We start from the raw sequence: 15,979 nt of genomic DNA, 5'->3' as shown, positions 1-15,979 counted from the left end.
CTCATCTTCCACTGGCTGCATAGCAGCGATTCAAAGGGGGATTATTCTGTCATTTACAGGGGGGGAATCGACTGATAAAATAAAAAGATGTCACACTGAGAATAGTCACAATGGACTCTCCAACCTTACAATAATACACCCACTGCCATTCTGGTCTCTCACTAGCCAATAGCTTCAGCTCTATGCCAAAACAACACGTTTTGATTCAGAGTTAGTAAAGGGCCTGTCCCACTTTCACAACCAAATTCATGACCTTTTTTTACTCGTGGACATTTTTCCAAAACACCCCGACCTACTTGTTTAAGAAGGAACTGCAGATGCTGGAAAATCAAAGGTAGACAAAAGTGCTGGAGAAACTCAGCGGGTGCAGCAGCATCTATGGAGCGAAGGAAATAGGCAACGTTTCGGGCCGAAACCCTTCTTCAGACTGATGTAGGGTGGGGGGGGGTGGGAAGAAGAAAGGAAGAGGAGGAGCCAGAGGGCTGAGGGAGAGCTGAGAAGGGGAGGAGACAACAAGGGCTACCGGAAATTTGGGAAGTCAATGTTTATGCCGCTAGGGTGCAGACTGCCCAAGCGGAATACGAAGTGCTGCTCGTATTCCAATTTCCGGTGGTGCTCGCTCTGGCCATGGAGGAGGCCCAGGACAGAAATGAAATGGATGCTCCCATCTGAAAGAGAACCGATCCTCACACAATCCCGACTTACTTGATGCCACGAGTACCTACGACTAGCATCACGACCTACCCACGACCTCGTGACGACCATGCTGCGAGTACGAGTCAAGGGCAAACTCGGCAGAGGTCGTGAATTAGGTCGTGAAAGTGGGACAGGCCCTTTAGCATGAAGACAGGCCCTTTGGCCCAACCTGTCCATACTAAACAAGATGCCCATCTACTGTAAATTCTTAAGGGGTTGGACAGGCTAGATGCAGGAAGATTGTTCCCGATGTTGGGGAAGTCCAGAACAAGGGGTCACAGTTTAAGGAAAAAGGGGAAATCTTTTAGGACTGAGATGAGAAAAACATTTTTTACACAGAGTGGTGAATCTCTGAAATTCTCTGCCACAGAATGTAGTTGAGGCCAGTTCATTGGCTATATTTAAGAAGGAATTAGATGTGGCCCTTGTGGCTAAAAGGATCAGGGGGTATGGAGAGAAGGCAGGTACAGGATACTGAGTTGGATGATCAGCCATGATCATATTGAATGGCGGTGCAGGCTCGAAGGGCTGAATGGCCTCTACTCCTGCACCTATTTTCTATGTTTCCATAAACACAAAATGCTGGAGTAACTCAGCGGGATTGGGAGCATCTCTGGAGAGAGAGGGTGACGTTTCGGGTTGCGAACCTTCTTCAGACCATGGGTCTCGACCCGAAACGTCACCCATTCCTTCTCTCCAGAGATGCTGCCTGTCCCGCTGGGTTACTCCAGCATTTTGTGTCTACCTTCCAAACCAAATCCAGTCTTGCTTAAATTTCTGCATTAAAAAAAAAATGTCGACGTGCCCACGAGACCAGAATGAAAACTTTAGTCAAATTTAAATCAGGGCAATTTAACCATGTCGTCTGGTGGTAATTATGAAAATTAGATGTGGAGGTAACCATTGGATTATTATACATAACCCATTGTAATTTAATTGAATCCATTACTGTAAAGTCTGCATGCCAGTCTGCAAGTTGGCCAGTTTGTGGTAACAGAAGACTGTGGAAAACAAGTCTTTGGCTATATTTAAGAGAGAGATTGACAGATCCTTGATTAGTACGGGTGTCATGGGTTATGAGGGGAAGGCAGGAGAATGGGGTTGAGAGGGAAAGATAGATCAGCCACGATCAAATGGCAGCCTAGATTCAGTGGGGTGAATGGCCTAATTCTGCTCCATATGAACATAATTTGTGAAAAATCAAAAAAGGTTCACTGTCTAAATTTATAGGGTTGCCTATATTGGGTTAGTTTATGGTTAAGAAAGAACCGCAGATGCTGGAAAAATCGAAGGTAGACAAAAATGCTGGAGAAACTCAGAAGGGTGAGGCAGCATCTATGGAGGGAAGGAATAGGTGACGTTTCGGGTCTAGACCCATCTATGGAGCGAAGGAATAGGTGACGTTTCAGGTCGAGACCCTCTGGAAACTCAGCGGGTGAGGCAGCATCTATGGAGCGAAGGAATAGGTGACGTTTCAGGTCGAGACCCTTCCGGGTCTCGACCCGAAACGTCACCTATTCCTTCGCTCCATAGATGCTGCCTCACCCGCTGAGTTTCTCCAGCATTGTTGTCTACCTTTGGGTTAGTTTATTGTCACATGTACCGAGGTACAGTAAAAAGCTTTTGTTGCGGGCTAACCAGTCAGCAGAAAGACAATGCTTGATTACAATCGAGCCATCCAGAGTGTACAGATACATACGGGAATGACATTCAGTGCAAGATAAAGTCCGATCAAAGATAATCTGAGGGTCTCCTATTTCTATTTCTATTTACTAATGAATACTATATTTATCTACACAGCTTTAAATCAGTTCAACAACTAATTAAGAAGGAACTGCAGATGCTGGAAAATCTAAGGTACACAAAAATGCTGGAGAAACTCAGCGGGTGCAGCAGCACCTGAAGAAGGGTTTTGGCCCGAAACATTGCCTATTTCCTTCGCTCCATAGATGCTGCTGCACCCGCTGAGCATTTTTCTCCAGCATTTTTGTGTACCAACATCTTATTACCTTTGGAACACATTCCAGAAGTGAATCAGAGAGCTCCTGTTGAACGAAGCAAGGATATTTTAAAAACCGTCTGAAGAGGGTCTTGACCCAAAACGTCATCCATTCCTTCTCTTCAGAGATGCTGCCTGTCCCGCTGAGTTACTCCAGCATTTTGTGTCTCCCTTCGATTTAAACCAGCATCTGCAGTTCTTTCCTGCGCAATGAACTTAAGGGCCTGTCCCACTTTCACGAGGTAATTCACGAATTCTCCCCGATTCAAACTCGCAGAATGTTCGTAACGAGTCCGTAGGAGTTCGTAGATATATCATAGTGGCTTGTTATGCCAGCTGTAGGTACTCGTGGCATCAGGTAAGTCGGGACGTTTAGTTCCAGCCCATTAAAAAATGTCCACAAGGGGAAAAAAAAGGTCAGGATGAAAGAATTAAGTTGTGAAAGTGGGACAGGCCCTTTACTCTATTGTTCCCGTAATTAAGGGAGACTTTCCCTCCCCTCCCCTCCAACAGCACTAACTAGACACATTCCTGAGAGCACTGAGCTAACAAATTAAATTAGCATGAAAAATACATCAAAAACATGTGTTATATCTTTAAAAAAATGTTATAAGCAGCGTGCAGCTTCCCAGCATAAAATGGAATCCAGTTACAAACACCCTCACTGGCTGTGTTTCGCAATTTTCATTCACTCCGCCCCAGATTTGCAGCGCTCACAAGAGTCACTGTGGTAACAAGCACTGACAGAACGCGTTTCAGGCTCAGAAATGGCATCATTACTGAAGTGTTTGTTTAAAATCCAGGTGACAATCGCAACGCAGGCACATTTTTCCCCAAAAGAAAAACTGGCCAAGGTCCTCAGTCAAATATCACGCACTTCCTGTTAAAAAAGCATCTGTTTTTTAAAATTTTAAACATAGCTGAACTGGCTTCTTCTTCTTGCGAATGAAACATAAACCAAAGGAATAGTTAGATCTCAAGCTGGGTGTTGAGCAGCCAGTGTAGTGTGGCAGATTATTATATCGTTCAAGGAATTTGTTCCTCTCGCCACTATTGTTGTCTCTGTTGGCATCAATGTCTGCCAGGCCCCTGACACAGCTCCATTTGGTGGGTGGTAGAGATGACATGGTTGCCTGTCTGCTGCTCTGCTCCACATTCACAGGCTGGGTTCTGGCGGAGCCCCCCCATCTCCAAACGCTGGCGTTGAAACGCCCAACTCCAGTACCAAGTCTGTTGAGCTTCACCCACGCTCCTCTGGGGAGGTCAGACCCTGGACGGCTTTTATCTGGTGAAGAGATGTAGCTGTGTAATGGACATGATTTTTTACACGGAGAGTGGTGAATCTGTGGAATTCTCTGCCACAGAAGGTAGTTGAGGCCACAGTTCATTGGCTATATTTAACAGGGAGTTAGATGTGGTCCTTGTGGCTAAAGGGATCAGGGGATATGGAGAGAAGGCAGGTACAGGATACTGAGCCATGATCATATTGAATGGCGGTGCAGGCTCGAAGGGCCGAATGGCCTACTCCTGCACCTATTTTCTATGTTTCTATGTTTTTGTACAGTTCTTCGTATGAATCTTACTTTTAATTCTTGAACCTATCCATCCATTGCTATTGAGGGAGTGGTGCGTAGGTTTACAAGGTTAATTCCCGGGATGGCGGGACTGTCATATGCTGAAAGAATGGAGCGGCTGGGCTTGTACACTCTGGAGTTTAGAAGGATGAGAGGTTATCTCATTGAAACATATAAGATTGTTAAGGGCTTGGACACGCTAGAGGCAGGAAACATGTTCCCGATGTTGGGAGAGTCCAGAACCAGAGGCCACACACAGTTTAAGAATAAGGGGGAAGCCATTTAGAACTGAGACTAGGAAGCACTTTTTCTCACAGAGAATGGTGAGTCTGTGGAATTCTCTGCCTCAGGTGGAGGCCGGTTCTCTGGATGCTTTCAAGAGAGAGCTAGATAGGGCTCTTAAAAATACTGGAGTCGGGGGATATGGGGGGAAGGCAGGAACGGGGTACTGATTGGGGATGATCAGCCATGATCACATTGAATGGTGGTGCTGGCTCGAAGGGCCGAATGGCCTACTCCTGCACCTATTGTCTATTGTCCATGTTGCCAGCATTTAGTTTAGTTTAGAGATACAACGCGGAAACATGCTCCTTCAGCCCACCAAGTCTGTGCCAACCAGCGATCCCCGAACACTAGGGGCAATTTACAATTTTACCAAGCCAATCAACATACAAACCGGCAAATCTTTTGAATGTGGGAGGAAACCGGAGAACCTGGAGAAACCCCACGCTGGTCACGGGGAGAACATACAAACTCCGTACAGACAGCATCCATAGTTAGGATCAAATCCGGCGCAGTAATGCAGCAAAAAAATGTGTAGGAAAGAACTGCAGATGCTGGTTTAAATCGAAGGTAGATACAAAATGCTGGGGTAACTCAGCGGGACAGGCAGCATATCTGGAGAGAAGGAATGGGCGACGTTTCAGGTCGAGACCCTTCTTCAGACTGATGTCAGGGGAGGGGGCAGGACAAAGATAGAATGTAGTCAGAGACAGTAAGAGTGGAGGGAGAACTGGGATAGGTTCAAGAATTAAAAGTAAGATTCATACGAAGAACTGTACAAAAACATAGAAACATAGAAAATAGGTGCAGGAGTAGGCCATTCGGCCCTTCGAGCCTGCACCGCCATTCAATATGATCATGGTTCAGTATCCTGTACCTGCCTTCTCTCCATATCCCCTGATCCCTTTAGCCACAAGGACCACATCTAACTCCCTGTTAAATATAGCCAATGAACTGTGGCCTCAACTACCTTCTGTGGCAGAGAGTTCCAGACATCCCTTGACATCCACACTCACTCCTAATGATCCTAATCGCACAACCCTTTAGTTTGAAGCATCCATGGCTTACACAATGAACACGACCCAGCAGAAACATGCTGCTCATGACTACAATGCACCCCCCCCCCGTTGTCCACAACTTGGAGAAACATTACACTGTATGACAAACAGGTGAAGTAGCAACTATCAAAACCATATGCAGTGCAGGTTAAAGAACTGCACCCAGCGCCCACAAGGTATCCAGCTCATTTCTTAATCAACTTCAAAGCAAACAAGAAACAACGTCACAACCCATCCATTCAGACGCCAATTCTTTCACATGCCGTCAATCAAATTAGAGATGCAACATGAATTAACAAACTAATTTTACTGTACTGTTGACTTGGGCCGCGCAGAGGTAGAGTTGCTAACTTACAGCGCCCAACACCCGGGTTCGATCCCAACTACGGGTGCTGTCTGTACGGAGTTTGTACGTTCTCCCCGTGACCTGCGAGGGCTTTCTCCGAGAACTTTAGTTACCTCCCACACTCCAAAGATAGACAGGGTTGTACGTTAATCGGCTTGGTATAAATGTAAAATTGTCGTGTGTGTGTGTGTGTGCGCGCGTGTGTGTGTGTTAGGATAGTGTTAATGTGCGGGGATCAGTGGAGTTGGTACAGACTCGTTGGGCCAAAGGGCCTGTTTCCGTGCTGTATCGTGCTGTATCTCTAAACTAAACCCTTGAGAACAAAGATCCAAGATAGACCACTCCTGCTAAATGCAATGGGCTGACGTGTAGTACGCAACGGAGCGGAACGTGGGCCTTTTTTTCATCCATTTCAGTAACCCGACCCGACTCGCAGTGTGATCAACGTTGCGGGGGAACAGTTTGTGTTTTTATTTTTACGAGGATGTTTCCGTAACCGGCTTCCGTCTCCACACTAGTATCTTTGCTCTATGGGATCTATGGGATCTTTGGTGCGGAGACGGAAGCCGGTTACGGAAATGGGGCCAAACATTACCCATGAATCTGCCCATGTCTGTACTACGTCTTTTTCGTCTTTTTCGTCGAGTTTACTATCTTGCTTGCTATAGGATCTTTGCTTTAGAAGACGGAGATATCATGAGAAGCCCCAAGAAACGCTACTTTTAAAACAACTCACATTGACTAAAGTGCTTCACATCAGTGCAGGTACTAATGTGCTACATACAATGGTTCACAGACCTAACAATACATGCATAAACTGTTTACAGCGCCCCCTCAGAGGGGCTCAAAAACGCTAGGTAGTAGAAATAGGTTTTGAGTCTAGACTTAAAGGAGTCGATGGAGGGGGCAGTTCTGATGAGGGAAGGGATGCTGTTCCACAGTCTAGGTGCTGCAACCGCAAAAGCACAGTCACTCCTGAGCTTAAACCTAGACCGCGGGATAGTCACTATCCCCAAGTCGGCCGACCTGAGGGACCTGGAGTTGATTCTGTACCGTACTGGGAGCCAGTGGAGAAAGGCCAGGATCGGGGTGATGTGGTCAATTTTACGGGTGCCCGTCAGAAGTCTCGCTGCGGCGTTTTGGACCAATTGCAGGCAGGACAGGGATGATTAACTGATGCCAGTGTATAGGGAGATGCAGTAGTCAAGGGAGGAGATGAATGTGTGGGTGAATTTTTTTCAAGGTCGTCGATTGAATGGCGGAGGAGACTTGATGGGCCGAATGGCTTAATTCTGTTCCTATGACTTGTGAATAGACTGCAGCCTCTCCAAAACGTTGGCAGTTCATACACAGGCAGCACTATTGTTATTTGGCCTCTTTGACAGATTAAAAAACAAACAGATGCAATGCCAAACACCTCACAACTAATCAGTTACAGAGTATGGCATAATTACAACCGCAAATACAGCAACTCATTTGTGCAAACCAAGATGCCACAGGAGGTAAACAAATAAGTAACCAGTTAATAAAAGATGGTAGACAAAAATGCTGGAGAAACTCAGTGGGTGAGGCAGCATCTATAGATGCTGCCTCACCCGCTGAGATTCTCCAGCATTTTTGTCTACCTTCGATTTTTCCAGCATCTGCGGTTCCTTCTTAAATAGTTAATAAAGGGCAATGCGTTGGGAGTAACTCAGCGGGTCAGGCAGCATCTGTAGAGAACATGGATAGGTGACGTTTCACAGAGTGCTGGAGTAACTCAGTGGGTCAGGCAGCATCTGTGGAGAACATGGATAGATGACGTTCCACAGAGTGCTGGAGCAACTCAGCGGGTCAGGCAGCATCTGTGGAGAACATGGATAGGTGACGTTCCACAGAGTCTTGGAGTAACTCAGCGGGTCAGGCAGCATCTGTGGAGAACATGGATAGGTGATGTTCCACAGAGTGCTGGAGTAACTCAGTGGGTCAGGCAGCATCTGTGGAGAACGTGGATAGGTGACGTTCCACAGAGTGCTGGAGTAACTCAGCGGGTCAGGCAGCATCAGTGGAGAACGTGGATAGGTGACGTTCCACAGAGTGCTGGGGTAACTCAGCGGGTCAGGCAGCATCTGTGGACAACATGGATAGGTGACGTTTCACAGAGTGCTGGAGTAACTCAGCAGGACAGGCAGCATCTGTGGAGAACATGGATAGGTGACGTTTCAGGTCGGGGCCTTTCTTCAGACTGTTACAAAAAAAGACACAAAGTGCTGGAGTAACTCAGTGGGTAACTCTGCAGGCATCCACAAGTAGCTTGTTAATGTTTTTATTATATATAAACATAAATGAGCTACTTGTGGATATAAAAGTATATTTAAAAAAATAGCCCAGTGACAATCCCTTCTCATGTCTCTAACATCCCCAGTCCCAGACTCTCCCACTAGTGGAAACATTCTCTCCACATCCACTCTATCCTGGCCTTTCACTATACACTCGGAAAACAAACCATTCAATGATCAAAAGCAGCAAAAAGTACAACATCTCCCAATAAAAGCAAGATCATTTCACCAGGAAAAGAGCAAAGGACAATTACAAAGAAATATGAAAATCCAATCACCAGTTTGGTCACCAAGTTTGACTGACCTCGATCTTGCTGGGTTTAGCAATGTCATAATACATGGCTATCTAAAAAATGCCCCATGCTTCAATGCAGCACTCCCACAGAAATACTCCAGATTATGACCTGGATAGAGTGGATGTGGAGAAGATGCTTCCACTAGTGGGAGAGGCTAGGTCCAGAGGGCACAGCCTCAGAATTAAAGGACGTTCCTTTAGGAAGGAGATGAGGAGGAATTTTTTTTTAGTCAGCAGGTGGTGAATCTGTGGAATTCACGTGGAGGCCGTCAATAGATATTTTTACGGCAGAGAGAGATAGATTGATTAGTCCGGGTGTCAGGGGTTATGGGGAGAAGGCAAGAGAATGGGGTTAGGAAGGAGAGAGATTGAATGGCAAATTAGACTTGATGGACCGAATGGCCTAATTTTGCTCCTATCACTTATGAAGTTATTATGTACGGCAAACTGAGACTATTCAGGTCAAGGCAAGTTTATTGCCATATGCACAAGCACAATGACGTGCAGGAAGAATTGTGCAAAAAAAAAAAAGTGATTTTTACACGACACAATTAGACTTGAGATAAAGAACCTCTTCGTCCCAGCAGGTCGGCGCCGACCAACACTCACCTCGTACACTAGCACAATCCTACACACTAGGGACAATGAACCTACAAACCTGCACGTCTTTGGAATGTGGGAGGAAACCAGAGCACCCAGAGAAAACCCACACGGTCACAAGGAGAACGTACAAACTCCGTGCAAACAGCACCTGCAGTCACGATCTAACCCAGGTCAGTGGCTCTGTGAGGCAGTAACTCTACCACTGTGCTACCCCATTAGAAAACAAACAAAACTGGAGCAGTGCATGAGGTGGTCAACAGTGCTCCGGAGGAGGTTCACCAGAACCATCCCAGGAATGAGTGGGTTAACATACGATGAGCGTTTAACAGCACAGGGCCTGTACTCGCTGGAGTTTACTAAAAATGAGGGGGGGGGGGGGGGGAAACCTCATTGAAACTTACCGAATAGTGAAAGGCCTGGATAGAGTGGATGTGGAGAGGATGTTTCCACGCGTGGGAGTCTAGGACTAGAGGTCACAGCCTCGGTTTGATCAGTCTGAAGAAGGGTCTCGACCCCAGAAACGTCACCATAGATGCTGCCTCACCCGCTGAGTTTCCCCAGCATTTTTGTCTACCTTCGATTTTTCCAGCATCTGCAGTTCCTTCTTAAACATTTCTGAAGTCAATAGACAATAAGTGCAGGAGTAGGTCATTCGGCCCTTTGAGCCAGCACCGCCATTCAATATGATCATGGCTGATCATCCCCAATCAGTACCCCGTTCCTGCCTTCTCCCCATATCCCCTGACTCTGCTATTTTTAAGAGCCCAATCTAGCTCTCTCTTGAAAGCATCCAGAGAACCTGCCTCCACCACCCTCTGAGGCAGAGAATTCCACAGACATCCATGATCAGTTCCATGACTTTAAGCGAGAGGTTATCGTTGGGGCATCACACAAACACATGCTCTATCTCTCCCCGCCCAGGCTCGGCCAACCACAGTGGTGTCGTCTGCAGATTTACAGATGAATTTCTCGAAATAGCAGGAAACGAACGGGTTCACTTTCTACATTACAACAGTCACCGCAATTCAAAAGAAGTGGTTGCAAAGCGCCCTGATTTTGCAAAAAGAAAAGTGCGCGGATTCAGGTTTGCACCCACCAAGATTGTACAAGATTGCACTTAACGCAAGATTATCTTTCTGATAATCACTTTGATCAACAAACAATTATTTCATTCTGGTTTTTGAGGTCTTGTGTTCACATACCAAACTGCTAAATAGAACTTTATTTTGTAAAACAACAAAGTATCAGACAGACAAATGTGATATATAGTCTGCAAAATATTTAAACAGTTCATAAGTTCTAGGAGCAGAATTACACCATTCGGCCCATCACCTACTCTGTCATTGCATCATGGCTGATCTTTCATTCCCTCTCAACCCCATCTTCCTGCCTTCTCCCCATAACACCCTTATTAATCAAAATTCAATCAATCCCCACCTTAAAAATGTCCATCGATTTGGCCTCCACAGCCATCTGTGGCAATGAATTCCACAGATTGCTGACTACAGAAATTCCTCCTCATCTCCTTTCTAAAGGAACATCCTTTAATTTTGAGGCTGTGCCCTCTGGTCCTAGAATCTCGCACTAGTGGAAACATCCTCTCCACATTCACTCTATCCAGGTAAACAGTGCTAATTTAAAGTTTAAATCCTGAATAAATCTTCCACATACCAAACGCAGCCAGACATCTTCTAATGTAGACAAAAATGCGGGAGAAACTCAGCGGGTGAGGCAGCATCTATGGAGCGAAGGAATAGGTGACGTTTCAGGTCGAGACCCTTCTTCAGACTGATGTGGGGGAAGAAAAAAGGAAGAGGCGGAGACAGTGGGCTGTGGGAGAGCTGGGGAGGGGAAGGAGGGAGAAAGCAGGGACTACCTGAAATTGGAGAAGTCAATGTTCATACCGCTGGGGTGTAAACTCCCCAAGTGAAATAGGAGGTGCTGCTCCTCCAATTTACGGTGGTCCTCACTGGCCATGGAGGAGGTCCAGGACAGAAAGGTCGGATTTGGAATGGGAGGGGGGAGTTGAAGTGCTGAGCCACCGGGACATCAGGTTGGTTAATGGGAACCAAGTCATCTATCAGACTTCCCAATAATATATTATTTTAAACAAAAATAACATTAAGAGTAGACCATTTCAACTCCATTGATGTGGAGGTGATGTAATTGCTGGCAACACACAAATAGCTGTCACCTGATCCCCAGCCTCCTTCCACCACAAGCACACAGCAAGTGACATGCCCTGTAAACTCACTCCTAACTCAGATCAGTTAAGATTAAACAGGTTTCTGTGAAAGGATATTCAGGTGAACTATTCTAAACATAGGCGAGTCGTAATTCGTGTGATTGCGGCTGCCTATCGCCTCTCCGTTGCCCTTCCAACGGAGAGGCTTGCAAGCCTGTACTGGCAGACATTTAAGACTGGGTAACAATGCAAGATTTTCTTTCCCTTGAGGAAGACTGTGTGATGGAGCAGCAGCCTCTCCGTGATCCTGACCCTGACCTCATGTGCTGTGTGTGTGTGGAGTTTGCACCGTCTCTCTGTGACTGTGTGGGTTTTCCTCCCACGTCCCAATGTCGTGCAGGTTTGTAGGCAATTTGCCCTCCGCAAATTGCCTCTCGTGTGTGGGGACAATAGACAATAGGTGCAGGAGTAGGCCATTCGGCCCCTCCAGCCAGCACCGCCATTCACTGTGATCATGGCTGATCATCCACAATCAGTACCCCGTTCCTGCCTTCTCCACATATCCCGACTCCGCAATCTTTAAGAGCCCTTTCTTGCTCTCTTGAAAGCATCCAGAGAACCGGCCTCCACCGCCCTCTGAGGCAGAGAATTCCACAGACTCACAACTCTGTGTGAAGAAGTATTTCCTCGTCTCCGTTCTAAACGACCTACCCCTTATTCTTAAACTGTAGCCCCTGGATCTGGACTCCCCCAACATCGGGAACATGTTTCCTGCCTCTGGCGTGTACAAACCGTTAATATAATCTTATATGTTTCAATAAGATCCTCTCTCGTGCTTCTAAACTCCAGATAATACAAGCCCAGCCGCTCCATTCTCTCAGCATATGACAGTCCCGCCATCGCGGGAATTAACCTTGTAAACCTACGCGGCACCCCCTCAATAGCAAGAATGTCCTTCCTCAAATTAGGGGACCTAAACTGTACACAATACTCCAGGTGTGATCTCACTAGGGCCCTATACAACTACAGAAGGACCTCTTTGCCCCTATACTCAACTCCTCTTGTTATGAAGGATGAGAGGGTAGTGGATGAGAAAGTGTGAATGGGTATTCATTGCTCGGCACGGACTTGAAGGGCCCCAGGGCTTGTTTCCATGCTGCATATCAAAACGAAACTCGAAACAACACAGGCACATGAGGTTATCACAGAATCATGTAAGAAAAGAAGCTTCTTCCCAACTACTACCAGGCAATGGAACACTACACAACACTAACCTCCACTATGAACTATCTGTGGTTGCACTAAGGATTTGGGGCTCTTTGGACTAGTATTTGGGGTAGTATCTAGTATCTACATGTCCGTTATGTTGCTGCAAGTAAGAATTTAATTGTTCCATTGGCAGTATATGTGACAATTAAACAAGTCTGCGAGTTGGGGGCTATGCGTCAGTGGATAGGGCGGGGATGAGGTAAAAGAAGCCAATGAATAATATTAATATTGTGTGTGTGTGTGTGTGTGTGTGTGTGTGCCTGTCTGTCTGTGTGCCTGTCTAACACCGCAGGCCTCCTCCTCCTTCTCTCCCACGTCCGCGTCCCCCCCCCCCCCCCCCGCGTTGAGGGGACGGTACCCGATGGGACCCACTTAGTCGAGCAACAATTAAACAAGTCTGAAGAAAGGTCTCAACCAAAAACGTCACCCAATTAAACACTGTTGATTTTTGAAAATCCTCGCAGACACCAGTGCAATCTTTTAATCAACCTATTTTATTTCAAATTTATTTGCTTACTTGAATTTAAAATTCTCCATTTTCTGTGGTGGGATTCAAACTCATGTCCAGGCCCATGGATATTATCCAGTAACTTAACCATTCAGTACTGTAGAAATTCAATAGGTGCTGCAAACATAAACCAGAACCATTTCATCATTCAATTATCATATCCTCAAAGTGGTACTCATTATTTATCAGATTATATATACCCTCTGCTATAGCCAAAACATCCCATGTCAATTTTACTCAGCAAACCAGATTTCAAGTTCATAACTATCATAAGTGGTGCATGGCTGTAATAGATTAAATGCAAAGTATATTACACAGACTGCTGGGGAAACTCAGCGGGTCAGGCAGCATCTCTGGAGAGCATGGACGGACAACGTTTCGGCTTGGGACCCTTCTTCAACATCGCCCCGAAAAATCACCCATTCTTGTCCTCCAAAAATCTGCCCGACCTGTGTAGGAAGGAACTGCGGATGCTAGTTTATCCCGAAGATAGACATGCTGGAGTAACTCAGCATGTCAGGCAACAACTCTGGAGAAAAGGAATAGGTGATGTTACGGGTCAGAAGCCTGATCTGCTGAGTTCCTCCAGCACTTTGTGTTTTACTTAAGATTTCAGCATCTGCAATTCCTTGCGTCTCGAGTATGCAAAGTATACTGATATAACAAGGATCTGCAGATTGAATTGATTGGAATACATTTTATTAGCCAAGTATGTATACATACAAGGAATTTGCCTTGGTGCTTTGCCCGCAAGTAACAACACAATATACAGTAGACAATTAAAAATAAAACATTATAATTTAAACATGTGATGAATAAAATAAAATACCAGAGCAAAAGGAGGCTTTTGGTTGTTGAGTAGAACTATTGCTCGAGGAAAGCTGTTTTTATGTCTGGCTGTGGAGGCTTTGACAGCCCGGAATCACCTCCCAGAGGGAAGTGCTTCAAAGAGTTTGTGGCCAGGGTGAGAGGGGTCAGAGATGATCTTACCCACTCGCTTCCTGGCCCTTGCAGTGCACAGTTCGTCAATGGGGGGGAGGTTGCAACCTGTTGGTTTATACCGAAGATAGACACAATATTCTGTAGTAACTCAGCAGGTCAGGCAATATCTCTGGAGAAAATGGATCGGTGACATCTCAGGTTGGGTGTGATTTTGACCTGAAACATCACCTACCCATGTTCTCCAGAGATACTGCCCGGCCTGCTGAGTGACTCCAGCATTTTGTGTTTATCAATGTATAATGATACACTGATGTGTGTTGGTTTGGAAACAGTAAAAAAGCACTTCAATTATAAAGATAACATATCCTAAATATAGACAAGCACTCAAAGATACGTCTCACCTGCCCCAATGTCACTTATGTTTCTAGTGTACAGACCAAGTCACGGTTTTATAATGCGGAATGACATCAAAGTCTGAATACTGGTAGTACTGAGCTTACAACCTCAACTTTAAAAGCAAACTTCAGCCAGGCGGGTTCAAACATCCTACAAGTGAGATTCCTGGTTATTTCTGAAGAGGATCAGGGGAACTTGGGGTCAATTGTTGCACACACAAATCTCAAACGAGGAACAAAAAAGGTCTTCAACAAAGGCCGTTCACTTTTCATAAAGCGGGCTCTTTGTTTCCAGTAAGTGCACCTGAAAACTCAGGCTCAGAAAGCACTCCAGCCACAATCAGGCTTGAGGATCGCATTAAGGTTAAGATTTTAAAGCAACGCTCAGCAGAATGAGGACATTTCCATCAACAGCTGTGACTGCGTCCTTTTGAAGGGTTGGCAAAAGCGGACAGCGATACCTCACTTCAGATGACACTACATCAAACCAACTCAGACTTCAAAATGTAACCTTAAAACAATATAATGAAACCACACCACTTGAAAGGATCTTACCCATGTCTCTTTCCTGAGGCAAGATAACCAAGTTTAATTTTAACTCATGAAAACTCCAAGAAAAGACTTACTTTCTTGATCGTAGATCCACAAGTTAAATCACACTTTTTACCCTTCCTCTTTCATACACCAAGTTAACTAAGTTTCGCTTTAACTCACAAAAACTCCCAGAAAACACAGGCTTTCTTGACAGTAAATCTAAATTCAGATCACACTTTGACTTCAATTTTAATATCATATAAATATGATGAAAATGTCAACGCTTTGCCCTTGATCGCTAATCAAACTTTTAGGAAATTACAAAATTAAAAATCCTTTCAGCTACAGACTGGTGTGAACGTCCTGACAAAAAAAGTGTCAACTTAAGAAAACAAAAATGAATCAACAAGTTTTAAGAGGAAGATTCAACGAAGAGTGACAACATAGAAACTTACAAAATTCTTAAGGGGTTGGACAGGCTAGATGCAGGAAGATTGTTCCCGATGTTGGGGAAGTCCAGGACAAGGGGTCACAGCTTAAGGATAAGGGGGAAATCCTTTAAGACCGAGATGAGAAAAACATTTTTCACACAGAGAGTGGTGAATCTCTGGAACTCTCTGCCACAGAGGGTAGTTGAGGCCAGTTCATTGGCTATATTTAAGAGGGAGTTAGATGTGGCCCTTGTGGCTAAGGGGATTAGAGGGTATGGAGAGAAGGCAGGTACGGGATACTGAGTTGGAAGATCAGCCATGACCATATTGAATGGCGGTGCAGGCTCGAAGGGCCGAATGGCCTACTCCTGCACCTATTTTCTATGTATCTATGTATCTAAAAGCAATGCATATCAAGATGGGAAAAAAGTGGAGGGGGTGGAGGGGTGCAAGAGGGAAAGAGAAAGATTGCTATAGACGAGCACAAACTGCATGGGTGCATGAAAGCGGGCAAACAGGGATCTCGATTTTCTGGAAATCAAAC

The 15,979-nt window shown here is 45.5% G+C and overlaps 1 protein-coding gene across 1 annotated transcript in view; it reads right to left on the bottom strand.

Moving 5' to 3' along the window:
* The window catches only part of LOC116968894 (histone-lysine N-methyltransferase ASH1L-like), a 37,012-nt gene extending 23,739 nt beyond the window's left edge, over positions 1–13,273 (bottom strand). Inside the window, exon 1 of the mRNA XM_033015874.1 lies at positions 13,143–13,273. The gene's annotated coding sequence lies outside the window, so the exon portion shown is untranslated. The remainder of the gene's footprint in view (positions 1–13,142) is intronic.
* Positions 13,274–15,979: the final 2,706 nt, after the last annotated feature.

The sequence above is a fragment of the Amblyraja radiata genome, chromosome 47 (genome assembly GCF_010909765.2).
Source record: "Amblyraja radiata isolate CabotCenter1 chromosome 47, sAmbRad1.1.pri, whole genome shotgun sequence".
NCBI classification, from domain to species: Eukaryota; Metazoa; Chordata; class Chondrichthyes; order Rajiformes; family Rajidae; genus Amblyraja; species Amblyraja radiata.
This window is presented reverse-complemented; position numbering and strand designations above follow the sequence as displayed.